This window comes from Carlito syrichta, unplaced genomic scaffold, assembly GCF_000164805.1.
Source record: "Carlito syrichta isolate Samal-C Ts95f unplaced genomic scaffold, Tarsius_syrichta-2.0.1 Scaffold307659, whole genome shotgun sequence".
Taxonomy (NCBI): Eukaryota; Metazoa; Chordata; class Mammalia; order Primates; family Tarsiidae; genus Carlito; species Carlito syrichta.
In genome coordinates, this window is record NW_007251755.1 from 48,603 (window position 1) to 72,666 (window position 24,064).

At 38.0% G+C, this 24,064-nt stretch overlaps 1 protein-coding gene across 1 annotated transcript in view; it reads left to right on the forward strand.

Annotated features, from left to right (window-relative positions):
• Positions 1-994: 994 nt before the first annotated feature.
• Positions 995-24,064, forward strand: part of EDIL3 (EGF like repeats and discoidin domains 3) — a 243,264-nt gene continuing 220,194 nt past the window's right edge. The window contains exon 1 of the mRNA XM_021715777.1: positions 995-1,131. The gene's annotated coding sequence lies outside the window, so the exon portion shown is untranslated. The remainder of the gene's footprint in view (positions 1,132-24,064) is intronic.

The following is a 24,064-nucleotide window of genomic DNA, read 5'->3' on the forward strand; positions in this document are numbered from 1 at the left end:
TTGGAATGAATGCTGCTGGTGGACCCTGCAGTGGCTGGATGCTATCAGTTGGCACCCCCGCTGGAAGCTGGTTTTCTCCAAGGGATAACTTAGCACCATACCTTCCTCAGCTGCTGAATCATATTTGCTGAGGTACTTTCCCAAAGCCTGTGAACAACTGTCCCCTCTCTTGAAGTGTGCAACTTTGGGTGAGCTGCATCTTCTAAATTGGCAAAAAAAATGTTTCCAGATGTGTGCTACACCACACCCTCATCAGATATCTGCAGAAGCATTGCAGCCAGCTCTTGGATTCACTTGGTCAGCTTGGTTACAGCCGTGTGCTACTTGTACCAGCAGGGGACCAAAGCTCTTTAGTGCTCACAACTCCAGGAAGTGTATTACTTCTTAAACATGCAGACGTATTCCACAATTCAGAAATTTAGCAATAATATTTAACTTATTACTAACGTTATTTTTTTTTGAGCCCTTAATATGTGACAGATACTGTTCTGGGTATTTTCTATGTATGAATTCTTTCCATCTGTATTCTAACCTCTCAAGGAAAATGTCATTAGTATTGACATTTAACAGAAGAGGAAACAGAGGCCCCGAGTGGTTGCATAAATCTGTCAAAAATGCGCAGCTAGAATGTGGAGAAACCAACATTTTTTTTTTTTTTTTGAGTTGGAGTCTCACTCCATCACCCAGGCTGGAGTGCAGTGGCACACTCACGGTTGCCCCAGTGTCAACCTGCTGGGCTCAGGCGATCCTTCTGTCTCAGCCTTCCATGTAGCCGGAACTACAGGCACACACTACCACACCCAGCTAATTTTTTTTCTTTTTTTGGAAACCAACATTCAAACCCAGGCCATTAGTATCTGGAGCTCGCACAACCAGTACATTTCCAGTACCACTAATATTCAGAACACTCTTCAATGTAAAATTATTAATGAAAAAATGTTGAACTAATGTCTCCTTTTAAGCATGTGCACCTTGCAGCAATGTATTTCTTCTGCCTTTCAGGTCCCTGCAGTCCAAATCCCTGTCACAATGGAGGAACCTGTGAGATAAGCGAAGCGTACCGTGGGGACACGTTCATCGGCTATGTCTGCAAGTGTCCCCGAGGATTCAATGGGATTCACTGTCAGCACAGTAAGTCATTCACAGTCATTGTGCTTTTATTATTATTGATCACAATGTATACAAGTCATCATCATTCTTGTTTGTGGTGGGATCACAGAATCTTGGAACAGCAAAGGGCCTTGGCACTTGGCTAACACTGTATCCCTCCCATGAATACACCACGTACACAGCTGAAGATGTCCAGTCTGTGTGTTGGTCTCCCCAGCAGCATGGGGGCTCCTCATCTTTCGATCAACCCCTGTCATTCTTGTTCAGTCATACTTGCAAAAAGTTTCTCTTTACATGGAATGGGTACCTGTCTCTTTCTTTCAAACTTGTCCTAAAGCTACATTCTTCTAGCTTTGCAAAAATGATTCTGAGGATTAGACTCAAAGGTGATGCCCAGAAAAGAAAAATATGACTGCCCGTATAGCCATTAAACCAGTATTCGCCTTCTTACTTGTCATTTTTAGTGTGAAAAATCTTTGAAAGTTCAACAAGTATGTTATCTGCACTTCTGTTTTTAGTCCCCATTCTTGTTTGTTTTGGAAAGTTAAACCAAATAGGTCCACTTATGATGGTTTCTTCTTAGAAGCAAGTGTTAGGGTCACACTCGTGGCCTCCAGAATGTTAGGTCAGACCCTCCGGGGGTGTGGGTGTCTTTGTGGGTGCAGTCGGATGCTGCATGGTAAATGCGAAGAATTGCACAGAAGCTAGATTAGAAAATATAGTTTATTTAGAAAGTAAGTTTATTTAAAGACAGAAAGAGGAGATTCACCTCCCCAAGGTAGAAGAGGGGTTGAAAGCTTAAGAAAACATGACCTGGCCGTAGCTCAAAGAGCACATGGCCACACCATAGTTCAGCAATGCAATGGCAAAATGACTGTTCAAGGTTGAGTCCTTTTAACCATTTCTCTTGAATGCGGGAAGGTCATTAAGGTAATTGGGTCTGGTCTGCTCCACGTCATTATGAAGGGGTAGGTAATTGTAGGTACTGACATCAGGTCAAATAATGGATAGCAGGCAGATAGGAGGGTTAGTCACATGATTGCTGCCATGGTCTGTGCCATGGTATGTGGGGTCTGTCTGTGTCATGTAAGTCACAAAGAGCTGATTAGGTTAACTTGGGGATTTGGGCCTGGAGGGTTTTTTTCTACAAGAGACTTACTAGACATTTGCAATCCACAAACCCTTTGACCAAAAGGTGGTCCATTATCATTTCTATGGCTCTATCCTTGTCTTGCATCTGATGGAGATTTGTTGAAGTGGTGGGGTAGGCTGCCACTTGCCTGCAGTAGAATGTCTAAAGGCTTCCTAAAACCTGCTCCTTGGAAATTTATCTATCTACATCTAAGCTAAGCTAGATTCAAAGTGTTTCAGGGGCAAAGTCTAAACAAAATGACTCTGCTGAGGCAAAAAGACTCAACTAAGAATAAACTAAATTTATTCTAGGTTTCTATAGGTACCTCCTTTTAGCAAGGGTGAACATAATGCCACCTAAGTGAAGTGGATCCCTTGGTGCTGTGGTATTCTCCAAGCAGAGAGGCCAGGGAGGGTCTTACAGAGGTTGCCTCATGTGGTCAGGGTCTTGAAGGAGGGAGGAGAGAGACGTGATGGGGAGAGTGAGGAGGGAATGTATGTGCCACACATTCTCACTGATGGATGAGATAATGGTGTTAAACATGTAAAGACAAAGCTGGACATGTCAGCTAGGGCCAGATTTCCAGCCATCAGCAAAACCCAGTTATGCCTCCTGGCTCTGAGACATTGGGAGCATCTTGTATTTTTCTTAAGACTCATCACGGTCAAGAGTCTGTAGAACATCTGTAGAAGCCTACTGTAGTATGTGGGCAGTTGTGCGTCTTCTTCTTTTTTTTTTTTGTTGGTGTCTCATTCTGTCACCCAGGCTGGAGTATAGTGGCATGCTCACGGCCACCACAGCCTCAACCTGCTGGGTTCAGGCGATCCTTCCACCTCAGCCTTCCAAGTATCTGGAACTACAGGCATGTGCCATCACACCAAGCTAATTTTTTGATTTATTGTAGAGATGAGGTCTCACCAAGTTTCCCAGGCTGGTCTGAAACCCCTGGGCTCAGACAGTCTTCGGCCTCCCAAAGTACTGGGATTATAGGCTTGAGCCACCAGCCCAGCCCAGTTGTGCTTCTTAAAACCAGCATCTCCACTGCTTGTCACTATCTCTAAGAGTCCCTCTAATGAGAGGCTACTGATTTTTCTCAGGCTAAGTCCAGAAGTGCCAAGACCGGGTATCCCTGGTGTCAGCATCACCATTCAGCCTTCATACACCAACACTTACAGACAGTCCTGGAAAGACAGATCCCAGACTCTCAACTGCCTTCACAAAAATCATTAATCCCATGAGGATAATATCATTAACCCTTATAAACTTCACTGAATCTTACGATGTGGTGTCACAAGCAGTGCCAAGAGAGAGATAGTCTGGCCACCCCACTGGAGACCCTTTATTCAGAGGTGCTTGTATACAACACACACCCTTACAGAGGATGCCCTGGAAAACAGAATTTTCATGATGGGCTGGTCTGCTTTCCAGTGTTCAGAAGGGTGCATACCACCATGGTTGTATCATCTTAACTTCCTTTTTTGGTACAGGGCTCCAGGAAGGAGGAGGTGAAAGTATTAAAGGCAAATTCTTACTGTTGGAAGGAATCTTCAAAGGGATTCTGGAAGGACATGTATAACCCCGATGTCACTTAAATAGTTCACATTTATTAATCCTCCACCCTGACCTCCTGTGGAAGTCATAGTTTTGCTGAAAATCAGTAAAATTGAGAACTATACCAAAATAGTGTGAATATTTCATATGGAAAATTAATTTTTAAAATTTGAAGCCTGCCCCTAAACCAGAAGTTGGGAAACTTTACATCTTAGCTCTAAGTAACAATATCTATGCAATGACCCAACATTCTTTTCACTTCTCTGGGTCTTGTTTTCTTCACAATATGAAGGTCAGTTTAGTTTTAGTTATCGCTAATGGCCTGGAAGTTCATTGAAAACCTCGAGTCATTAGTTTGTTTTTCCCAATATAGGCCAGGTTTCTCTATAATGGTGTTATGGGGTAAATATCCACCTGCCTCTGACTTCCACACATGGTTGGCTGGAACTTCTTTCAAGAGGGCCGTCAGGTTTGGGGAAGTAGAATAAATTCTTTTTGTCCCCACTCTCCATGGTGGCATATCCAAGTATTTTCTCTTACACCATCACACCAAACTCAAATAAGTTCAAAAATTCACATAATTTTGTTGAATTTCAAGACATTTAAAAGCACAAAAAAAAATCCCCCTTCCCCCCCCCCCCCCCCCCCCGCTGAATCTGAACCTTGCAAGATCTTAAACCCATGTTAGGCATTTCAGCAGGAAGCTCAAGGCTGAGGAGTTTCATTCAGAAAGGGGATTTTGTTGTCTAGACCACCTAGTTCCTATTCTCTGCAGTGCATCATTTTTAGAAGCAACAGAAAATGGGAAAAAGTTGGATTTGAAATTTTAAAAAAACCTGGATTTGAGACCTGACCTTTACAGTTACTGGATAAGTGACCTTGAGCCAGTCACTTGATCCTTCTGCGATTGAAGACATATAAATTGAGGAATTGAACTAGAAATATTGATAGATGGTCTTTGGTTCAAGAGAGTATTATGACTAAATGGGTGGCGCACTCGTTGTGCAAAGGTTAGCAGCCTTCCTCATTTAGATGAAATGGAAAAGGATTACATATTGAGAAAGCAGAAGTGCTGGGAGCCCTAGAAGCTTCTTTAGGCAGAAGAAAAACAGGAAAAAAAACAGCTCTTGAATCCTTGGCAAGGATTGCTCAGCTTGCTGAATTCTTGTTCACGGTGGTGGTAGCTTCATGGCCCACATATTCTCTAGAACCTTACTGCCTAAGTGTGGATACATATCAGCACCATCTGGAAGCTGACTAGACATACAGACAACCAGGTGTCACCTTAGATCAACTGAATCGGAATCTGTATATCAGAATGATCACCAGTTGACTCCCATACACGGTGAAGTTGGAGAAACGCTGCATGGGCTTTGTGATCATATTATGGACTCAGTAACTTCTACACTCAGTCACATAACAGTAGATTGGAGGCAAAAATTTTTATTAAGGCTTGTGAAAATAAAAATTAAACTGAAAATCAGTAAAATTGAGAGCTATGCCAATATAGTATGAATATTTCATATGGAAAAATAATGTTTAAAAATCTTTCAGAAAGCCATTTGGGGGATTATTAATTTAGTTCTGCATGACAGACTGTTAAACTAAATATCTTTTGGAATATAGCTACACATTTAAAGAACTTTAAGTTTCATGACACAGGAGTGATGGATAGATAATTAATAGGTTTAGTTTAACAACTGTTTTGTCAATATGTTACAAATTAGAAAAATTATTTTCAGTGCCAGCATTAATGTTATCTACATGAGCTTTTAATTTTTTTAATGTATAAACTTTATTTTTAGAGCAGTATTAGATGTACCAAAAAATTGAGCAGAGAGTGCATAAAGTTCCTACTCCCTGCATGGCCTTCCCTATTATTAATATTTTGCATTGCTGGGGCACTCTTGTTATAATTGATGAACCAATATTAGTACATGATTACTAAATGAAGTCCATAGGCTTTGTATTGTGTAGTTCTATGGAATCTGAAAAATATGTACTATCATATATTCACCATTACAATAGTCTACAGAGTTTTCACCTCATTTTGGTAAACACCTAGTAGTGCATTTTCTGGTTTGTTTGATGAAAATCTATTCACTTACATGGAAAGCTTCCCAAGGCCCTTCCCCAGTGGTTGTTTTGCACATGCACCTACAAGTGATGTCATTGTCGCTCCATCCTCACCAGTATTTACTGTGGTCATTGTTTTGGATTTCAGCTATTATGTCCACCTTTTGTGGTAATGAAAGTTGTTTGGTGTCATAACTGTAAAAGAATAATAATTAGTATTAAAATGTTCTTGGATTCTATATAATTGGCCAAATTACACATCTTTAAATGCCATAGAATAATGTAAACCATACACACTCACGTATATACCTTTGTGTGTGTAAGTTTTAGCATGTACGTTATAAGATGAATTGAGCACCAAAAATGTCTAGAGGTTAGACCTTTGAAAGGCATTTTTAAGCAAGTGGTTTTCTGCTGGAAGCTGCATTTGGGACTGGCTAGAAGTAGTCATATTTTATTTGTTGCCTAGTAACAAATCTAATGCCTTGGGAAAGGATGGTTTCTTCCTTCCCAGAACTCTTCCTGTCTCCCACAGAAGGCATTCTGCATGTTTCTTGCAAGAATACGTTTTCTTGGTTCCTATTCTTCTCAGCATAGCAACTGACCTAGGAACCCACTGAGAACCAAAAGAAAAAGGACTGTTTTATAGAAGTGGCCTGTGTTACTGCATTAGCTCGAGATTAAATGCTCCTTAATCCTTTTTGTCACTGAGAAAGTTAGCTAGAAAAATATCTTCTAAAGGTTTCCTCTTCATGTGTTCTGCTAACCATTGTCAACCAATTTGGTCTTAATTTTGTATTGATGATTAATGGAGTCATACATTCAACAAATATTTATTGAGACCATGAGTCATTTTACTTTTACAACTTTAATATTTCAGGTTTCTCAGAGTTAGTTGATGAAATGTGCTGCTTTGTTGACCACTTTTAATTGGATTAGTTGCATATTTCACATTTAAGTGCTTTTTCTGGTATGTTACACTTATTGAACATGCAGACTCTCGGTCCCATTCAGCTCTATTGAATCAGAATTTTTGGTCGGTGCCTTGGATTTGCTTAAAATCACCCATATGACCCTTGGATACTACACCAGACTTTGAGGACCACTGACTTAAAGCATGACCATTTACCTTTGATCTCCAATTTTTACTGAGGGATCCACTCTGTTAGAGGAAGAATTCCAGGTTAGACCTGGGTTTTGGTGAAGCTGTATCTTGATCAGCTGGTGAAGGGTCAGTTGGTACTTTATGGTACTGTGCCTCTGTTCCTCATCCAATAATTCAATTTCCTTCAATTCAAGTTCTCAGCACTTACTAAGAATTTCACACTATGTTATATGCTGGAAATCACATTTTTACAAAAAACCGGAATAATCCTTTGTCCTGTGTCCCTAAATAGATATTAACTAAAATCAGATGAGATGTTTTAGAACATACTTTACAAGTTTTGAAAAGTTAGGTATGCTTGAGGGACTGATATTTTAAAATATAATGGGGATATTTAGTGTGCTTTAATTTTTTTCTTCCTTTATAAATATTGTCCTTGTAACTTTTTAGAAAATATTTTTTGTAGTAGGGCAGAATGAGTCTTAATAGGTAGTGTTATGTTTTTCTAGAATACCTCCCTTACCATCATTAATTCTTGTTGGTAATTCTTACTTTTTACAAATTACTCATTATAACTTTAGCTTGATGGCTTCTTTTAGCTTTTCTACTAGGAAATCAATTTTTCCCAGTACAGGATTTATTTCAAAAATGATGTGAAAACTTTTACCCGGAGTAACTGTAAACTACGTAACTCTCTTGGATAATTAAAGACCTCCAAGAGACTTCCAAAATGGACTTGTCATCAACCCCAGAAGTTTTTCAGATTGGATTGAGATTCCAAATTTTCTTGCTCACCAATGACTTTGCAGGTCAATGTGAGCCCCATTAACTCTGTGAATTAAAGACTTTTAACCTCCGTGTGCCTGTGAGTTAGGTAGGGTCCAGTGGAGTCTACAGATTCTTCCTACTCATCCATACAGATTCTAACTTTTTATATTTAGTTTAGTCTGACTAATTTAATACAAACTCTTGTAAAAGTGATGAGGTGGCTCTAGAACGCTGGTTCTCATCCTTGACTGCACATGAAAACCACCTAGGCCTTTATTTAAAACAATATTGTTGCCTGGTTCCCACCCCAGAGATTCTCATTTAATTGTCTGGGGCATGATGTAGGCATTAGGAGTTTTAAAATCTCCCAAGATGTTTCTAATGTGCAACTAATGCTGAAAATTAGTGTTCTAGAACCATATGTAAGGAATTACAACAACTTAAAGTAGTTAAGCAAGGAAATACTCAGAGAAACCAAGCTTATGATGTGCAATTATAATTCCACACTGAATATGTCATCTCACAACCTTATTGACCTCAACCTTGGTTGAATATAATAAAAATTATCTTATATCAGGAACCTCTAGTTGATAGAAAGAATCAGGCCAGAAGAAGATATTAACTTACTATTCCAAAAGTTGGTTATCCCATAGACTATCTATAGTAGCCAGAGTTCCAAGGAATTTTCATTTTTTAGTTTTTCTTCCTTGGCTGGAAACCAACAAAAAACCTTGTCATGGCAGACATATGTAATGGAAATTTTCTGTTCCAATGTAGACACCAAGTGTGACTTTTGCAATGAAATACTCAGACATTTACAAAACTTGAAATATTTAAAAATCTCTACCATTTGTCATTTAATTCAATTATTTTTTATTTTATTTTAAAGATATGGGGTACAATTCAGGAAAAATTTTCTACATTAGATAAAGGTCAAACATTATTTATTTTCTATTATTTATCTTTTAAAATATGACTGCTGCAAAAACAATAAGCTTTGAACAGAAATACGTTATACAGATTTTACCAGAAGATTATACTCATGAAGGGAGTATAGTCATACTAATAGGCCTGAACTTCTAGAACTGATTCATTCATGATTTTATAAAGGCTGTTTCCAAAAATAAAGATGGTAGCACAAATGCAATTTTTAAAAAATTGCTTGGAATTCAAATTTCCTAGGCCTCCTGTCCTGTGTTGACATTGATTTCATAACTACTGTTGCTCTTAGCTGTCATCTTCCGTGTAAGTTGCCTCAGTTAGGACCTCAATCTCCCCTGAATTCTTCCTCAGTCATGCCAGAAATTATTTGTTTATTTGCAACATGTGATAAATACATATTGAGCGCTTACTTACTATTTTCCCTGGTTGCTACATGAGCTTAGAAATGAGTCCCAAGCTCCCTGACCTTTCTACTGTTTCCACCTTGCACAGGGTGCTGAGAGCAGGCTCCTCTGCTCTCTGCTGGGGTCCTCCATGCCAAGAAAACTGCAGGGCAAATCTAGCCATTTCAGTGACATTGGTTCTACTGTGTTCCTTGGAGTTGGAAAGTCAGAACCCCACTGACCTGTGAGCTCTCTGTGAACAGAGCTGTGCAGTCTTCCTGCCATAACTGCTTGTTCACTCAGGGCTCAGATACCCCAGATGACTGTGAGTGGGCACCAGGGCCACACCTCTCTTATCTCCTAACTGCAGTCTTTTCCAGGGAGCCATTTTGTAGACTCAGTTACAAAAGTCAAAACACCTGTGAACGTGGGCTAAGTCACCATGAGGATCTAAAGCTCACTTATACGACAGACATGTATTAACTACTTACTCTGTGCCAAGCACAGTTCTGGATACTGGAATATAGGCCTGAACCAAAGAAACCAAGTCACTGCTGTCATAAGACTTCAATCCAAAGGAGAAAAAATAATACAAATATGACACATGCGTTACCACACAGCTCAGCAATTGCACTCTTGTGCATTTATCTCGGAGAAGTAAAAAGTTCAATTCACACAAAAACACCTGTATGGAGATATTCATAGCAGCTCTATGTAAAATAGCCAAAAACTAGATTTAGCTCAGATGTTCATCAGCAGGTGAACGACTGAGCAAACTATGGTACACATATATCTTGAAATACTTGGTACTCAGCCTTGAAAAGGAAGAAGCTGTTGGTACATACAGAAGCTCAGATAAATTTCTAGAAAATTAAGTTGAGTGAAAACAAATCAAATCCAAAAGAATACATGCTAGATGATCCATTTATGTAACTTTTTTGAAATGATAAACTTTTGGAAATGGAAGACATTGAGTGACTTCCAGATGTTAGGGAAGGAAACAGGCAAGTGTGGTTACAGAGGGATATCCTTGTGTTGGGACTATCCAGCGCATTGTCTGTGTTGATAGATACACAAACCCCACAAGTGACATGAGTGTATAGCCCTAATAACATATACACACCCATATAAGTACAGCTGGAGAAATCCGAATAAGATTAAAGTGTTGTAGTAATGTTAACGTTTTAATTGTGCATTTATACTATAGTTCGCAAAGTGTTAACCCTTGAGGGAAAATGAACCAAGTGTACACGGATCTCTTTATATTATTATTATTATTTTCAATATGAATCTACAATTATCTAAATAAAAATTTCAATATAAAAGGATAACGTAGGAAAGCATAATATTAAGTGTTTTATGAGTTATTAGGAGAGGGACTATGGGATGACAGGGTGTGAGTGCTATTTTAGAACATGACCAGAGGTGTTTTCTCCCACCAAGTAACAATGAAGCAGAGATGTGTAGGAAGGCAGTGGCCAAGTGTGTGAAGCCAAGGAGGTAGCATGTGCCAGAGTCCTGAGGTGGGAGCATGTCTGGGGCATGGTGATTGAATAAGACCAGGAGGTCTCTTCAGTCACAGAGAGGACTTTCTGTGGTACTGGAATTATGGAAGGATGCCTGGGGAGGGTAGAGAGCAAGCGTGCATGTAAGCTGATTTCTGAGGAGAGCACGACTGGCTGTGAGTACAGAAGAGGTTCCACTGGGGGCAGGAGTGGAACTCTGAGACCACCTAGGAGATGTGGGTGTTTAGTCCAAAGTAGCAATGGGCACTTGAGAGGAGCTGGACAGTTTTCATATTTAGAAAATAGTTTGATAAGAGATTATGAACAGCATCATGAATATGTGTACAGTTTTTTGTGGATAAATTTCAGTACATTTTAATTGTTTCCTTTTTTACTTAACTGTGTACCATACACTTAGACTATGTAAAAAACTGTTCTTAAAATTTTCAGTATACCGTGTAATTGCCATTTTTTTCTAGCTTTCAACAGCATCATTAGGCTAGAATCTAGAATTTTAAAGATGATTAATATATATGCACACATATATATGCATATACATATATAAACAATGCCTTAAATATGTATGATGCTATTTGAGATACTGATTTTTCAAATTTTGATGTTCCCAAAGGGCTTATAAGATTGGTTATCTTTTAAGATGTTGTGTGTCACTTTATCTTTCACATTGGTTGAGTCATGATAATATAATACAGTATGCTAAAAAAAGTTAATGACAGAAGTGTGTCACTCAAGACTAATATAATTCCATACTAAGATACAATAGTGATTTTGATAAAGAGGACATAATTTACATTTGAATAGGGAATCTGGAAGTCACAATTGCATTGAGTGAATATTTATTATGATAAGCCATTACAATGTAACTTGATTAATTTGGTTATCAATTTATTTTGCAATCATGCCATAACCTATGAGTTTAGAAAAATCTAAGGCAGTATATACTTTGAAAATATGTAGCTTTATGTATTCAGGAGATTTTCATCATAAAATGATCTTAAAGTATAGCATTTCTAAATGAGAATCCCCCTCCCCCCACCACACTCCCATCCCCCCCCAGCCATCTGAAAACAGTTCTTTTATTGGTAAGTAAAGGAATTGCCTCTGACTTGTTCTAAAGATGAGTACAATTTACAGTTTAAAGATGAGTTTGGATAATTAAGGCATGATTACTAAGAGATCTGAAAATTTAAATGTAGAAGAGATTTGAACTTCCATTTCTCTTATGCTTTTAACTAGTCATATCAACTTGAGCTGATAATGGTGCTAAGCCTTGGTTTCCTCATTTTTAAACAGAAGTAACTGGACCATTAGCCTGCTCTTAGGTCCCAGGTGATAATACCCAGGCAATTTGCTGTATGTGGAAGTATTTTGTACAATTGGAAGTATTTTGTACAAGTTCCATATGCTCATAAACCATCATTATTTCTATCATTGGTTTTCAAAATATCTTTTATATAATCATGTAAAATAAAGTGGTTCTAAAATAAAACAAAAATAAATACTGACTTTATCTGAGCTAATTACACAGCAGAGAAGATGGAAACACTAGATGCCTCCATTATAAAGTAAGGTCTTGTAATTTCTAGTGTACACCTTTCAACAGCTGGACTGAGGGCTACGGAGAGGGAGAAGAAGAAAGGACGAGAGAGAGGATTGGAGACTCAGTTTCAATAAGGAAGGAGAAACCCATGGCATGGAAGCTGCTGATCTAGTCTCCAGTTTCCAACAAAACTCCTTAGAAGAATTATCTATCCTCAGTATGTTCTGTGACATCTCACTACCTTCACTTCTTCCCTGAGGCACCATTCTCCACATGGACATGCTCCTAATTTTTCTATCTCTACACTTGTCCCCAGTTTATTCTTAAAACAACAGCCAGAACTATCCTCTTAAAACTTTCATCATATAAAGTCATTCCTGTGTTCAAAACCCTCCCTGATTTCCTGGTGCACTCAGAGGAACATCCAGAATCTTTATGGTGATCAGAACACCTGCTCACTTCCTGTCCATCTCTCTCAACCTCAAATGCAACTGAGCTCCATCCTGCTGATTCTACCTTGGTCCCACTGTTCTCCTTGCTGTCCTTGAACAGCCTGGGTCTTTATGTGTCCATTCACTCACTTGGCCTACCCTTTCCCAGGTAACTACAATCCTCCCTTTTTTTCTTCTTAAATCTTGTCTCAAGTGATCATTTTCCAGTGTGGCCTTCCCCAAGTAACTCAGATAAAATGACAACTCTGACACCTTCCTCCATTGCCTCTCTCCCCCATCTCTCTCTCACTTACCCATATTTTATTATCACTTCACACCACCTGCCATATTATATGTTTATTTTTTGTTTTTCTTCTTATAGAAAAAAATCTTCTCTTCTACAACAAGGGCTTGACTTGTTGACATCCTGATGTATTTGCTGTGCTTAAAGAGTGTCTAGCTCATAGTAGGTACTTGATGAATATTTGTTAAGTAAGTGAAAGAACAAATCATTAGCCTATTAACCACTAAATCAATTAGCTATTTATCCAACAACAATCTGTCTTCCATGACATTAGGCTTTGAAAAAAAAATCCTCTTAAGAAAGAGTGTATGCCTTCAAGAGCTTATGAAATTAATGTGAAGAAGAATAGTACCTCATCTAACAAGAGTTCTGTGGCCAAATAACTTTGGAAACACTGCCATGGAGGCTATCAGTGTCTGTTAGTTTATTGGCAGTGCTGAGGAAACCCGTGGCTTATAAATAATGATAGAAAATTGTTAGGTAATTGCCAATACTTGTTTATTATTGCCTAAATTACTTGAAAGAGATAGAAGTGACAGCAGCATGAGAAACTGAGATAGAGGGTTGAGTTGGTATGCAGAGGACGGTAAGAAGACAGAAAGGAAGAACTGCAGAAGCCTGAGCAGGTGGGTAACAATTATCAAAGGATTGATGATGTTCAGGAGATGAGGGCAGGTGGGATGGAAGATTGAAGCATGAGCACATGTGCATGTTTTAATACAAATACACAGGGGTAGAGACAGCCACCCACGTGTCACTGTCTATAAGAGTTTACTCAGCACCTGCCATTGTCCCCAGAAATGGTGATTGTGTTCATGTTGTGGCCACGTCAGAGAGATGAAGGAGCCATGAGTGAGACTTTGCATCAAGATTATCCAGAGAACCATTTGCTGCCTATTTTTTTTTTTTGAGTTGGGATCTCACCATGCTGCCCAGGCTGGAGTACAGTGGCAAGATCATGACTCACACAGCCTCAACCTCTTGGGCTCAGGTGATTTTTCTACCTCAGCCTCTTGAATAGCTAGAATTAGAGATGTGTGCCATCATGCCTGGCTAATTTTTGGATTTTTTTTTATAGAGACAAGGCCTCACTGTTTCCCAGGCTGATCTTGAACTCCTGGACTCAAATCATCCTTGCCCCTAAGTCTCCCACGGTTCTGAAATTACAAGCATGAGTCACTGCATCTGGCCCATTTACCACCTGTGCTACCTGACGCTGTATTATTATTTGTGGCCTGCAGTCTCACACTGTTTCACTTCGAGTCACTTTGCTCACATGCCTGCAAGACATCATCAGCTGCACTGTCTAGTCACAACTGGTGCCTTTGTGCTGCATCCGCAGAGTGGACTGGGGACTTTGTGGGCTGCCTTGTCATGGGTGTGCTTGGTTCAAACCCTTTATGGACACTCCCTTGATACCCACATCTTCTTCAAGCAGGAGGAAGTCTTTCCAGAGTGATGCTGACAGGCAATAGTGAGGGACGACGCTGTCCATGGGCATCCCCTTAGGGTAGAAAGAGACCTTGGAATCCCCAATCACAGGAAAAGGGAAGAGTGGAAGAAAGTTGTTCTGCCATAAACCAGGTGGTTCTGCAATGGTTCTTCCCAGAACCATGCAGTTGCATGGGTGTTTTCTTTAGAGAATTCTTGTTCTGTGAAAGGGCCATGTATGCAAGCAACTCCCAAATGCAGAAGGACCTCAGACAACAAAGAAGGGGGCAGAGACATTCGGTGTTTTGGTTTTAGGTGGCTTATGGGAGAGCTTACGGAAATGTTCTTGGACAGCTAAGTGTGTCTCCCAGTGTGACACCCAGACCCAGGGCTCCTACAGTGTGACTCCCAGACCCAGGGCTCCTACACCACAGGGAAAGGGGGTTCATGCTCCTGCAAAGCAATGAGAGGCAGTTCTCCAGAACAGGCAAGAATACTGTATCACAGCCTGTAACATGCGTGATAGCATCAAGGGCACTTTGACCTAAATGCAGGAGTACATGTTCTTTCATGGAGACAGTCAATAAAGTAGAAGCCAGGAGGCCTTGGCAGGCCTGGGGCTAATGAAGAGTCAACATGGGCCGGGCTTAGTGGCTGAGCCTGTAATCCTAGTGCTTTGGGAGGCTGAGGTGAGTGGATTGCCTAAGCCCACGGGTTCGAGACCTGCCTGGGCAACTTGGTGAGACCTCATCTCTACAATAAAATCAAAAATTAGCTGGACATGGTAGCACTTGCCTGTAGTTCCAGCTACTTGGAGGACTGAGGTAGAAGATTGCGGGAGTCCAGTAGGTCAAGGCTGCAGTGGCCGGGAGCGTGCCACTACACTTCAATCTGGGGACCATAGTGAGACTCCAACTCAAAAAAAAAAAAAAAGAGTCAATGTGGCAGATTAGCATCCAAGGTGGCATCATTTTTGGCTCCACAACTCCATACCTCATCTGGTGGAAGAAAGGTATACCTGGATAATTCAGTATAAGGATCCTGCATTTGTGTGGTCATGTGCCTATGAAATTATTAAACCCTTGAGGGCTAGAGTCTAGCTGTAGGTTTTCTTTGCATTTTGATAGCCAGAGGCATAGATTGGGGTATCAGCTCCAGCATCAGCACCTCATCTCTTGCCAAAATCTGACCCTGACCTACCTTCCCTAGTTTATTTCCATATCCCCCATTATATACCGATCACTTCTCCAGTTAGCCACCTACTGTTACTCCTTTGCATGCCTTAATTTTCCATTGTGTCACCCTTGCTGGTGCACTTCTGGTGCCCAGAAAACCCATTCCTTTGTTGCTCATCCATTATCCCTGGCTCTGGACCCTCCATAAACACTCCCAGGATTCCCACTACTTCCTCAAGCAGGAAAGTCCCTCTGTTTTCCACCTTGAATGACACTTCTGTATTCCTCCAACTTGTATTATATGTATTTGTATGTTTCTTATCACCCCAGGAAGCCTAAACACTTATCTGCCTGAGTCATCTTTGATTCCCGATCACAATCCAGAATTGTGATTTACACATAAGAGATACTCAGAATTTCTTTAACGAATTAATGAATTAGTAGTAAGAGCTCAGTGAACATGTGTTTATTGTTTAACTATTAAAACAGAACCCTGGAGCACACACCATGGTGACTAGCAACAGAATTCATTGAATTGTGTTGCCTCCTGCACTGGACTTGGGGTCATTTGTCTTTACATGGCAAATGTGTCATGTGTCTGTTTTACATACAGATTTGCAACTTGTCGCTAACGAGTGCTTTCACATGGTCAGTATACTATAAATATTTGTTGAATGAGTCAGTGTGAGGAAGTGTCATCAGTATATTTTTTATGTATTTTATCTAAATTCAGGAATGCACATATTTGTCTTTCTGAAGTATGAGGAAAGTCTATGTTATAAATTAACGAGAATTATATAAGCTGTATTGTCTGGGGTAGACAACTTAATGTTCAAGTCCAGTAAGTTTCCAGTCCTAGGTTGCTGTGGCTTCCACTCCACTGTATAGTTTAAGATCTCTCTTTTTATTTTTAGCAATCTTAATAGGTAGGAATTTTACTGCAAACTATTTCAAATAGTTTGTTGGAAAAGCAAGATATATATCAAAAAATAAATAATTATTCCAAATTATTTCCCATTGGCTTTATATACATAATGAGAACCACACAGCTTGTTCAGTCATGGTCCCAGATGAATAACTTCAGAGGTCCAAGTTGACCTTCTTAAAGGTAGTCAATTCTTCCACATTTCTAAGGCACTGCATCTGACTCACCATATTTAAATAGTGAGCAAAGGAATTCATTTAGAAATCAATAAGGTGTTGTTTTGGTGATAATATGAATAGCATATTCTGTGTCTTCTTTTAAGATGAAGCTTATTAAACTACAAATGTATACATGTGTATTTTTTTTTTGCTAAAAATTGCCATGTGCATTTTTCTATCCATAAAAGATCACACAATGTTCTTGTCAATACCTTACTACCAACCTGACCCTAAATTATGCAGTACGATTGACTCAGAATGTCTGATTTTGATCTTTAGTTACACTGGCCAAACTTTTAAGTTTGGTTAGGTAAATTCCTGGACTATCAATGACTGTTTTACTCATCTAAGATATCTAGTATACTTTTGTTTTGATGGCCTTTCATGTTAAAAACCAAACATGATATTCCCTTGAAGTAATTTATAGAGCCCACTCTTAATGGGCTCTATTTTATTAATTGATATTTTAGACTCATAGGGATATAGCTTATTTCAGTTCATCTTTAGGTATAGTCTTGTAAGAATGTAAATGACATTTCTAGCTGAAAACATAGTCTTTTTCTTTCCCCTTCTGAGCAATTGAGTTGAAGAAAAATATTTATTCCCAGCTATCTTTCTACTGTAGTTTATAGCCTGCAATTCTCAAATGGTTTGGGAAACATAGTTAAAATGAACCTGCCGGTCATTTTCTGTTTTTCAGGGACTTTGAAAATGATTTGGTTTTGTCATCTGAAAGTAGAGTCACTCTTTGAGGTTCAAATTTCTTGCCCAACTTTTATTTTTAGAGTTTTCTCAAGTACACAACTCAAGAGCCTTGGTGGATTTTAAAAGCAAACCATCTTTTTTACCCCAAAGATACTTTATTTTTAAAAACATGATTGATATTGAGAATGTTCTTACTGATAAAGGGAAAAAGGAACTATAAGTAGGACAGAAAGAAATAAAACACTAAGTATTTTTTTTCTTTAAAAAAAAAAGTCGATTATGATGTCTAATATTCAATTGCCTATGGACTGGTGTTTTAACAGCTACCTTGGGAGGTCCAAAAGCAGGAAGCTGTGGCACATACTGTCCCCCACCCCCAGATGCACAGGAAAGGCAGGGAACTGTTTGGAGAATGGACTGCAGTTCTAGACTGTGGTGGGGAAATAATGTGTGTGGGTTTTCTGTAGGCCAAATTGGACTTCTCAAAACCAGTCAACTGTGTTACCTTGGCAAGGATGAAGCCCAAGGGGAACCTCCTAAGAATGCCCCTCACCTTGCAGTGATGTGGTCCCTGGGTATCCAGGGGCAGAACATAGTGGCCCATTGAGAAGGCAGCTAGAGCTAGGCAATTCCTGGTGAGGAAATGTCTTCAAAGAACCCTCAAAATTGTCCCAGGAAAGATCCCACAACTGCACATCTGCCAAACCCAGGGAGTCACCAATGCCACACTCCAACCTGACCATCAAAGAAGACTTTCTTCTCATCTACTCTGATACTGGATATGCCAAAATATGACTCTAGAGTGAAGGATGAGCTGGAATGAGAGAGAGGCTGATTATCCCAGCTCACTTCCCAACTCCTTTCTTAGGAACTGCCAGAAAGGACTCCCTGCATGGGGTCTCATACTGAAGACCTTGCTTTGACCTTCTTTTGGAATCTCCCCTTTCTGTGAGGCAAGGAGTCCATAGGCATAAGGGAACCCACCTATCTGGAGATAACTCCCTTTTCTAGTCAGTGCTTAAAGTAATCTGGGCCTCAAAGAGTCTACCCAGTTGGCACCCAGCTTGCCTCCAGGGCTGATGTGGGTTTCATCTCCATATTCTTCCTCCCATGGATGGACTGTATCACTACTCGAAACACCCCAGGCTCAGTGATGTGGAGTAGCTGATAACCATAGGGAGACAGGGCTTAGGTGTTTGGACTAGGATATCCATAGAGTAGGGTGATTTGAAGGCTGTTTCTCTCATGGTCCTTACTTTATTTTATGAGATTCCCAGGTATCTCAGACTTCTTCTTTTTTCCCATTTGTTACAAATTCCTTTTTTATTTTTTTCATTTTTATTTTAGATTCAGGGGTTATACATGCATGTTCTTTACATGGACATATTGTGTAGTGGTGGGGATTTGGTCTCAGGTGGCCCATTTCTCAGATAGTGAACACTGTACCCAATAGGTAATTTCTGGAGCCTAGCCCCCTCCCTACCTTCTCCTTTTGGTGTTCCCAGTGTCTATTATTTCCATTCTTGTGACCATTTAGCTCTCACATATTAATGAGAACATGCGGTGTTTGGTTTTCTGTTTCTGAGTCAGTTCACTTTAAATGATGACCTCTAGCTCCATCCATGATGCTGCAAATGGCATGATTTCTTTTTTTTTTTTTTTTTTTTTATGGTAGGGTAGTATTCCATGGTATATGTATACAATATTTTCTTTATCCAGTCCATCGTTGTTGATCACTTAGTTGGGTTCCATGATTTTACTATTGTGAATAGTGCTACAGTAATCATACACATACAGGTTTATTTACATATATTTTTTTTTTCCTTTGAGTGAGAATGCTGGATCAAATGGTAACTCAATTTTTAGTTCTCTGAGAAACCTTCATACTGTTTTCCATAGCAACTGAACTAGTTTATAATCTCAACAATGAAAAAACATTCCCTTTTCTTCTCAGCCTTACCAACACCTGTTGATCTTTGAATAGCTATTCTGACTAGTGTGGTGATATCTCATTGTGGTTTTAATTTGCATTTCTTTGATGATTAGTGATCCGCAGACCTCTAAATTGCAACCTAATCTTCCACATTGGTAAGAAGGTAGAGGTATATGTTTTAAATACTTTATTAGTTTTCTTTATAACTATTAACTACTTAGACCATAAGAGAGCTACAGATATTAGGAGATGGCCTCCCTGCAATTTTCCCAGACTATAGTACACCTACTCTGGGGAAAAGAGAGTCATTAAGAATTTTTAGATGCTACAAGACTAGACTTATTTTATATGTAAAACACAAATGATTATTTATTAACTGAAAGTAAGCTAAGGGTGTTTTTATTACATAATAGTAACCAGGCAAATAGTGGGAGCTGCTTCAAGACGTGATTCAGGGTCAACCAATGGTTGACAGAACTCAAGATTTCTTATTCTGAACCTTTTAAATCTAATAAAGTATTCCCAATATAGAGAATATAGGGAAGGAAAATAAAACAAACATTTCTTTGGCTAGCTTCAGAAAGAATGCCTTTTCACAACCTGGAGGTCATCATTTAAAGTGAACTGACTCAGAAACAGAAAGCCAAACACCGCATGTTCTCATTAATATGTGAGAGCTAAATAGTCACAAAGATGGAAATAATAGACACTGGGAACACCAATAAGGGAGAAGTTAGGGAGGGGTCTAGGCTCCAGAAATTACCTATTGGGTACAGTGTTCACTATCTGTGAAATGGGCCACCTGAGACCCAATCCCCACCACTACACAATATGTCTATGTAAAGAACATGCATGTATAACCCCTGAATCTAAAATAAAAATGAAAAAAATAAAAAACTAATTTGTAAATATTTGAGCATGATTTTATGGTTAAAAATAAATAGCACACAACTTGGATGGATTTGGAGTCTATCATACTCAGTGATTTACCACAGAAACAAACAACTGAGTACCAAATGTTCTCACTTAAAAGTGGACCCTGGACACCTATCATAGTAGTACAAAAAAGAGATTGGTTGTAACAGAACACTGCTGGGGAGGGGGGGTGGACATAACCTCAATAAGGGTATAAGGGTGCCTGATCCTAATCCAGCCAAGATGAGGTCCAGTGAGAGGCCCTTCACCTGTACCTAAACCACTTATGTACCCAATCTTGACTTGTACTCTACAACTTTAAAATAAAAAAATTAAAATTAAAATAATTTGAATTTCAGTATTGCTAAATAGAGTTTTATGTGAACACACACACAAGAAAAACAAACAAAAAACAAATAGCACACATTTTCAGTCCCTACATTCATCTTCCTAGATATTTTACTTATAGATTAGTTGTTTCCAAACTGGGGTGCAAAAGATAATCCTCTCAGAAGTGGGAAGAAAATAAGAGAACTTGCCTTTATGTTTATTTATTGTCAACAATTATGTATACTAATTATTTATAATTAAATTAATCCTAACCAAATCTATATTTGGCCTGAAAAGAAATCTGCAAAGAAATGTCAGAATGAAGAAAATACCAATAACCCCAGGCAGTGAAAAAAAAAAAAAGCTGACATTTCTTTGCTTATTGTAATCTAAACACAAAATATTATGAGATAAAGCAGTGCCAGACTAATTTTATCTAACAGAAGATTTGGTCCCACATGGAAATTATCAACATGATGTATAATATGTGTTTGTACCCATAATTACTATTGATAAACTTAGCCAGAGTGAATATTATGTTTCATGCTCTGAGATATTAGATAATAATGATATAAAACCATTACAATTAGAAAGATGCTTTTAAAATGTATTTTATAACCATATCTCATTCTTTTTAAATTTATATTTCCTATATTCATTTTGTAATTAACATAATATATTCATTTAATAATTTGAGTGTGTAATTTATCAATATTTAACTATACATTTATTGGAAGTACATGCCACAATTAAAACTTTACTATAGGGGTATATGATTAAGTGTTTTAAGACCATGACTAGAAAGGACTAGAAATAAATTGTTTGAAAAAATATATACATACTAAAAATACATGAGTTCAAGTAAGTTTGAACTTATAAGAGTAACCAATAAATGCCTTATTATATTTATATTGATCTTTTTCTCTGCTTCTTGCTAGCCTAAAGAAGCCATTTCTGCCTACAAACTTGGAGTCTACTTATGATTACAGAAACAATATAAAAGCTAAATAAGAAGGATTTGCATAGCCCACAGAGAAATACCTTTAAAAGTGTCTGTGCCCTGCCTTTCATAGAATGATTTAAGATGACTCATAAATGTACTTTTTATTTATAATAGGTAGCTAGTTGCTTGCTAACTTCTTTGATAATGGAAGTTTCTGCCCATTAATTTGTATTGCAGAGTGGCAAGAAGTGGATCTCTGGAGACTCCTGTGGCTAAAGTGTTTTCAGTTGGTTGTACATGTACAGACAATGGGGATATCATTAAAATATAATAAAAATGTACATTGTTTCTTTTTATTGTTCAGTTTGTTCCTTTGTTATAGGCACCACAGGGAAAAAAATCTTATGGGTTGTATAATAAATGAGTTTATAGGGATATAAATGACTGTAGATATTTGGGGGAGTATGATTATTAGATCAATACCCTCTATGCTAAGAATGGAACTGAACACAAAAACATGAGATGACACAGTAGAAATCCTTGGCCTGAGTTTTCTAAATGAAGGTAAACACTCCATTACCAAAAATGAGATAATTTATGACAGCTATAGTTTTTTTTAAGTAACGATATTTCTAAACATCTTAGGATAGAGGGTTTCAGGACATAAAACCAAAGATTTTTATGTTCATGTGTTTTTCTATTTTTAACTATTCAATTTTACCATGTAATTGAGGGATAAATAGTAAATAGATACAAAACTTACTTCATAATAAGGTAGTACTATACACTGTATAACTATGGAATATAAATGTATCTTGCCTATGCTGGAAGCACTTTAAAATTGTGTTTTAGTAGTCGATGTATTTCTGTGTTCACGTTCTGAATGCTCTTTTATCTCCCAGGTATTCTATTTTGTAGCATAATTCAGGGCATGTCTCTTAGAAAAAGCTGGCATATTTAGATATGTATGAATGCAGTTGAATTTGTGTATGTTTTGCTAGTGGGAATTGGATTAATAATTTTCCCAGTATTCACTTTAATTTCTTTCATTGCATACACTGTTCTTTCAAATATCAGAGCAGTATTCACTTTCAGAGTTAAGAAGTAAATTGGTAAGACCCTGAAGGTTAACTATTTTTGTGAATTGCTAAATAAAAGCAGAGAAATGAGAATGCCAAAATATTACTTGACTCTGTCCAATATAATTGATAGATTTATACACCAGTCAGATTTCAATTTATTTTTACTTTTGGTCACTTGGACATCTGGTTTTACAATTTTTAAAAATCTTTCCTCATAAGCAATGAGGTTTATTGTGCCTAACAGTTTAATCTGTATGTTATTTTAATACTTTAATTGTATGCAGTGCGCTCCTACTTCATAGCAAAACTTCTTTGTTCAATAACATATTATAACTATCATTGTCTAGAAAATTTCAGAAAAATCCCCTTCAATTAGCACCAAAGTATACAATATTCTAAGGCTAAAGTAGAGTTTTATTTTATCTATTCCAAATATTTGTTCACTTTGTTTTCTATATGCTATTTTTTTAATTCATAATAAATCTCTACAAAAAGTAATTCAAAAGGAAAAGCAAATTTTCCAACATGAATTCAAGAGAATAAAAATACTCATCATCTTTCATGTCATTCTCTCCACAAGCTTCTTATGAAGATAACACAGCTTGGTAGCTTTGCAACCACCAGGAACAGAGTTAAATATGTGTGCAGAGGAAAAGCATTCCAGAAATTGCTTTTGAGAAAACATAGAACAAGACTTTATAATTTTAAAAATCATATTGAATGTGAAAAATGAGAAAATAATGCCAGAAATTATGGTATGTACAGGCAGACATATGTAATTATATATACATTCATATGTAATTTTTAATTGAGAAAAATGTTTTTGTCCATCATGACCCTGAACCCTTTCTTCAGCTTGATTACTTATAGTGGTGCAAATATTACTTACTGGACACCTCATTTCACATCTGGAATGTATGTAAAACTGTTTCAGAATCAATTATGTAAATCTCTCCTTTACTTTAAAGAATGAACCAAGGGCAACCCCCTCAGGTCCCCTCCCATTGTGGGAGCTTTTCTCTCTTCTCAATAAATCCTGCTTTGGAAAGAAAAAAAAAAAGAAAGAAATGATCCAAAAGGTTATATAGAGATTCTTATCAATTACTCTTGAACTTTTTAATGGAAACAAAATGGTAAAAGAAGTGTTCTTAGAACTTTATTAAAAATATGCTATTCTTTTTTCTTCTAAGGAGAATTTAGAAACAGTTAAGAATCTTTGTTAATTTCTGGTATAAGACATTTGATAAAGATGGCACTGGAGAAGGAAGGAGCCCAACTGTGTTCAACTTCTCCTTTTCTCTTTCTGTGTCTATGGTATGTGCTCTTGGTACTCTGGTCGAGTGTCTCTGATGAGTATATATTAAAGAAATGTTTTATCCAGTGGATACTAAATTTTTTTAAAAAAGAATAACTTCTTCTGAAGCTTTCATAAACAGTCTCTGGGACCAAGATTATTGCTCTCACAGGGAATATTCTCTTTCTGTAACTTTACTGAGCAGTCAAAAGAAATGATTTTATGTTTGGGTCTGCCACTTTCCC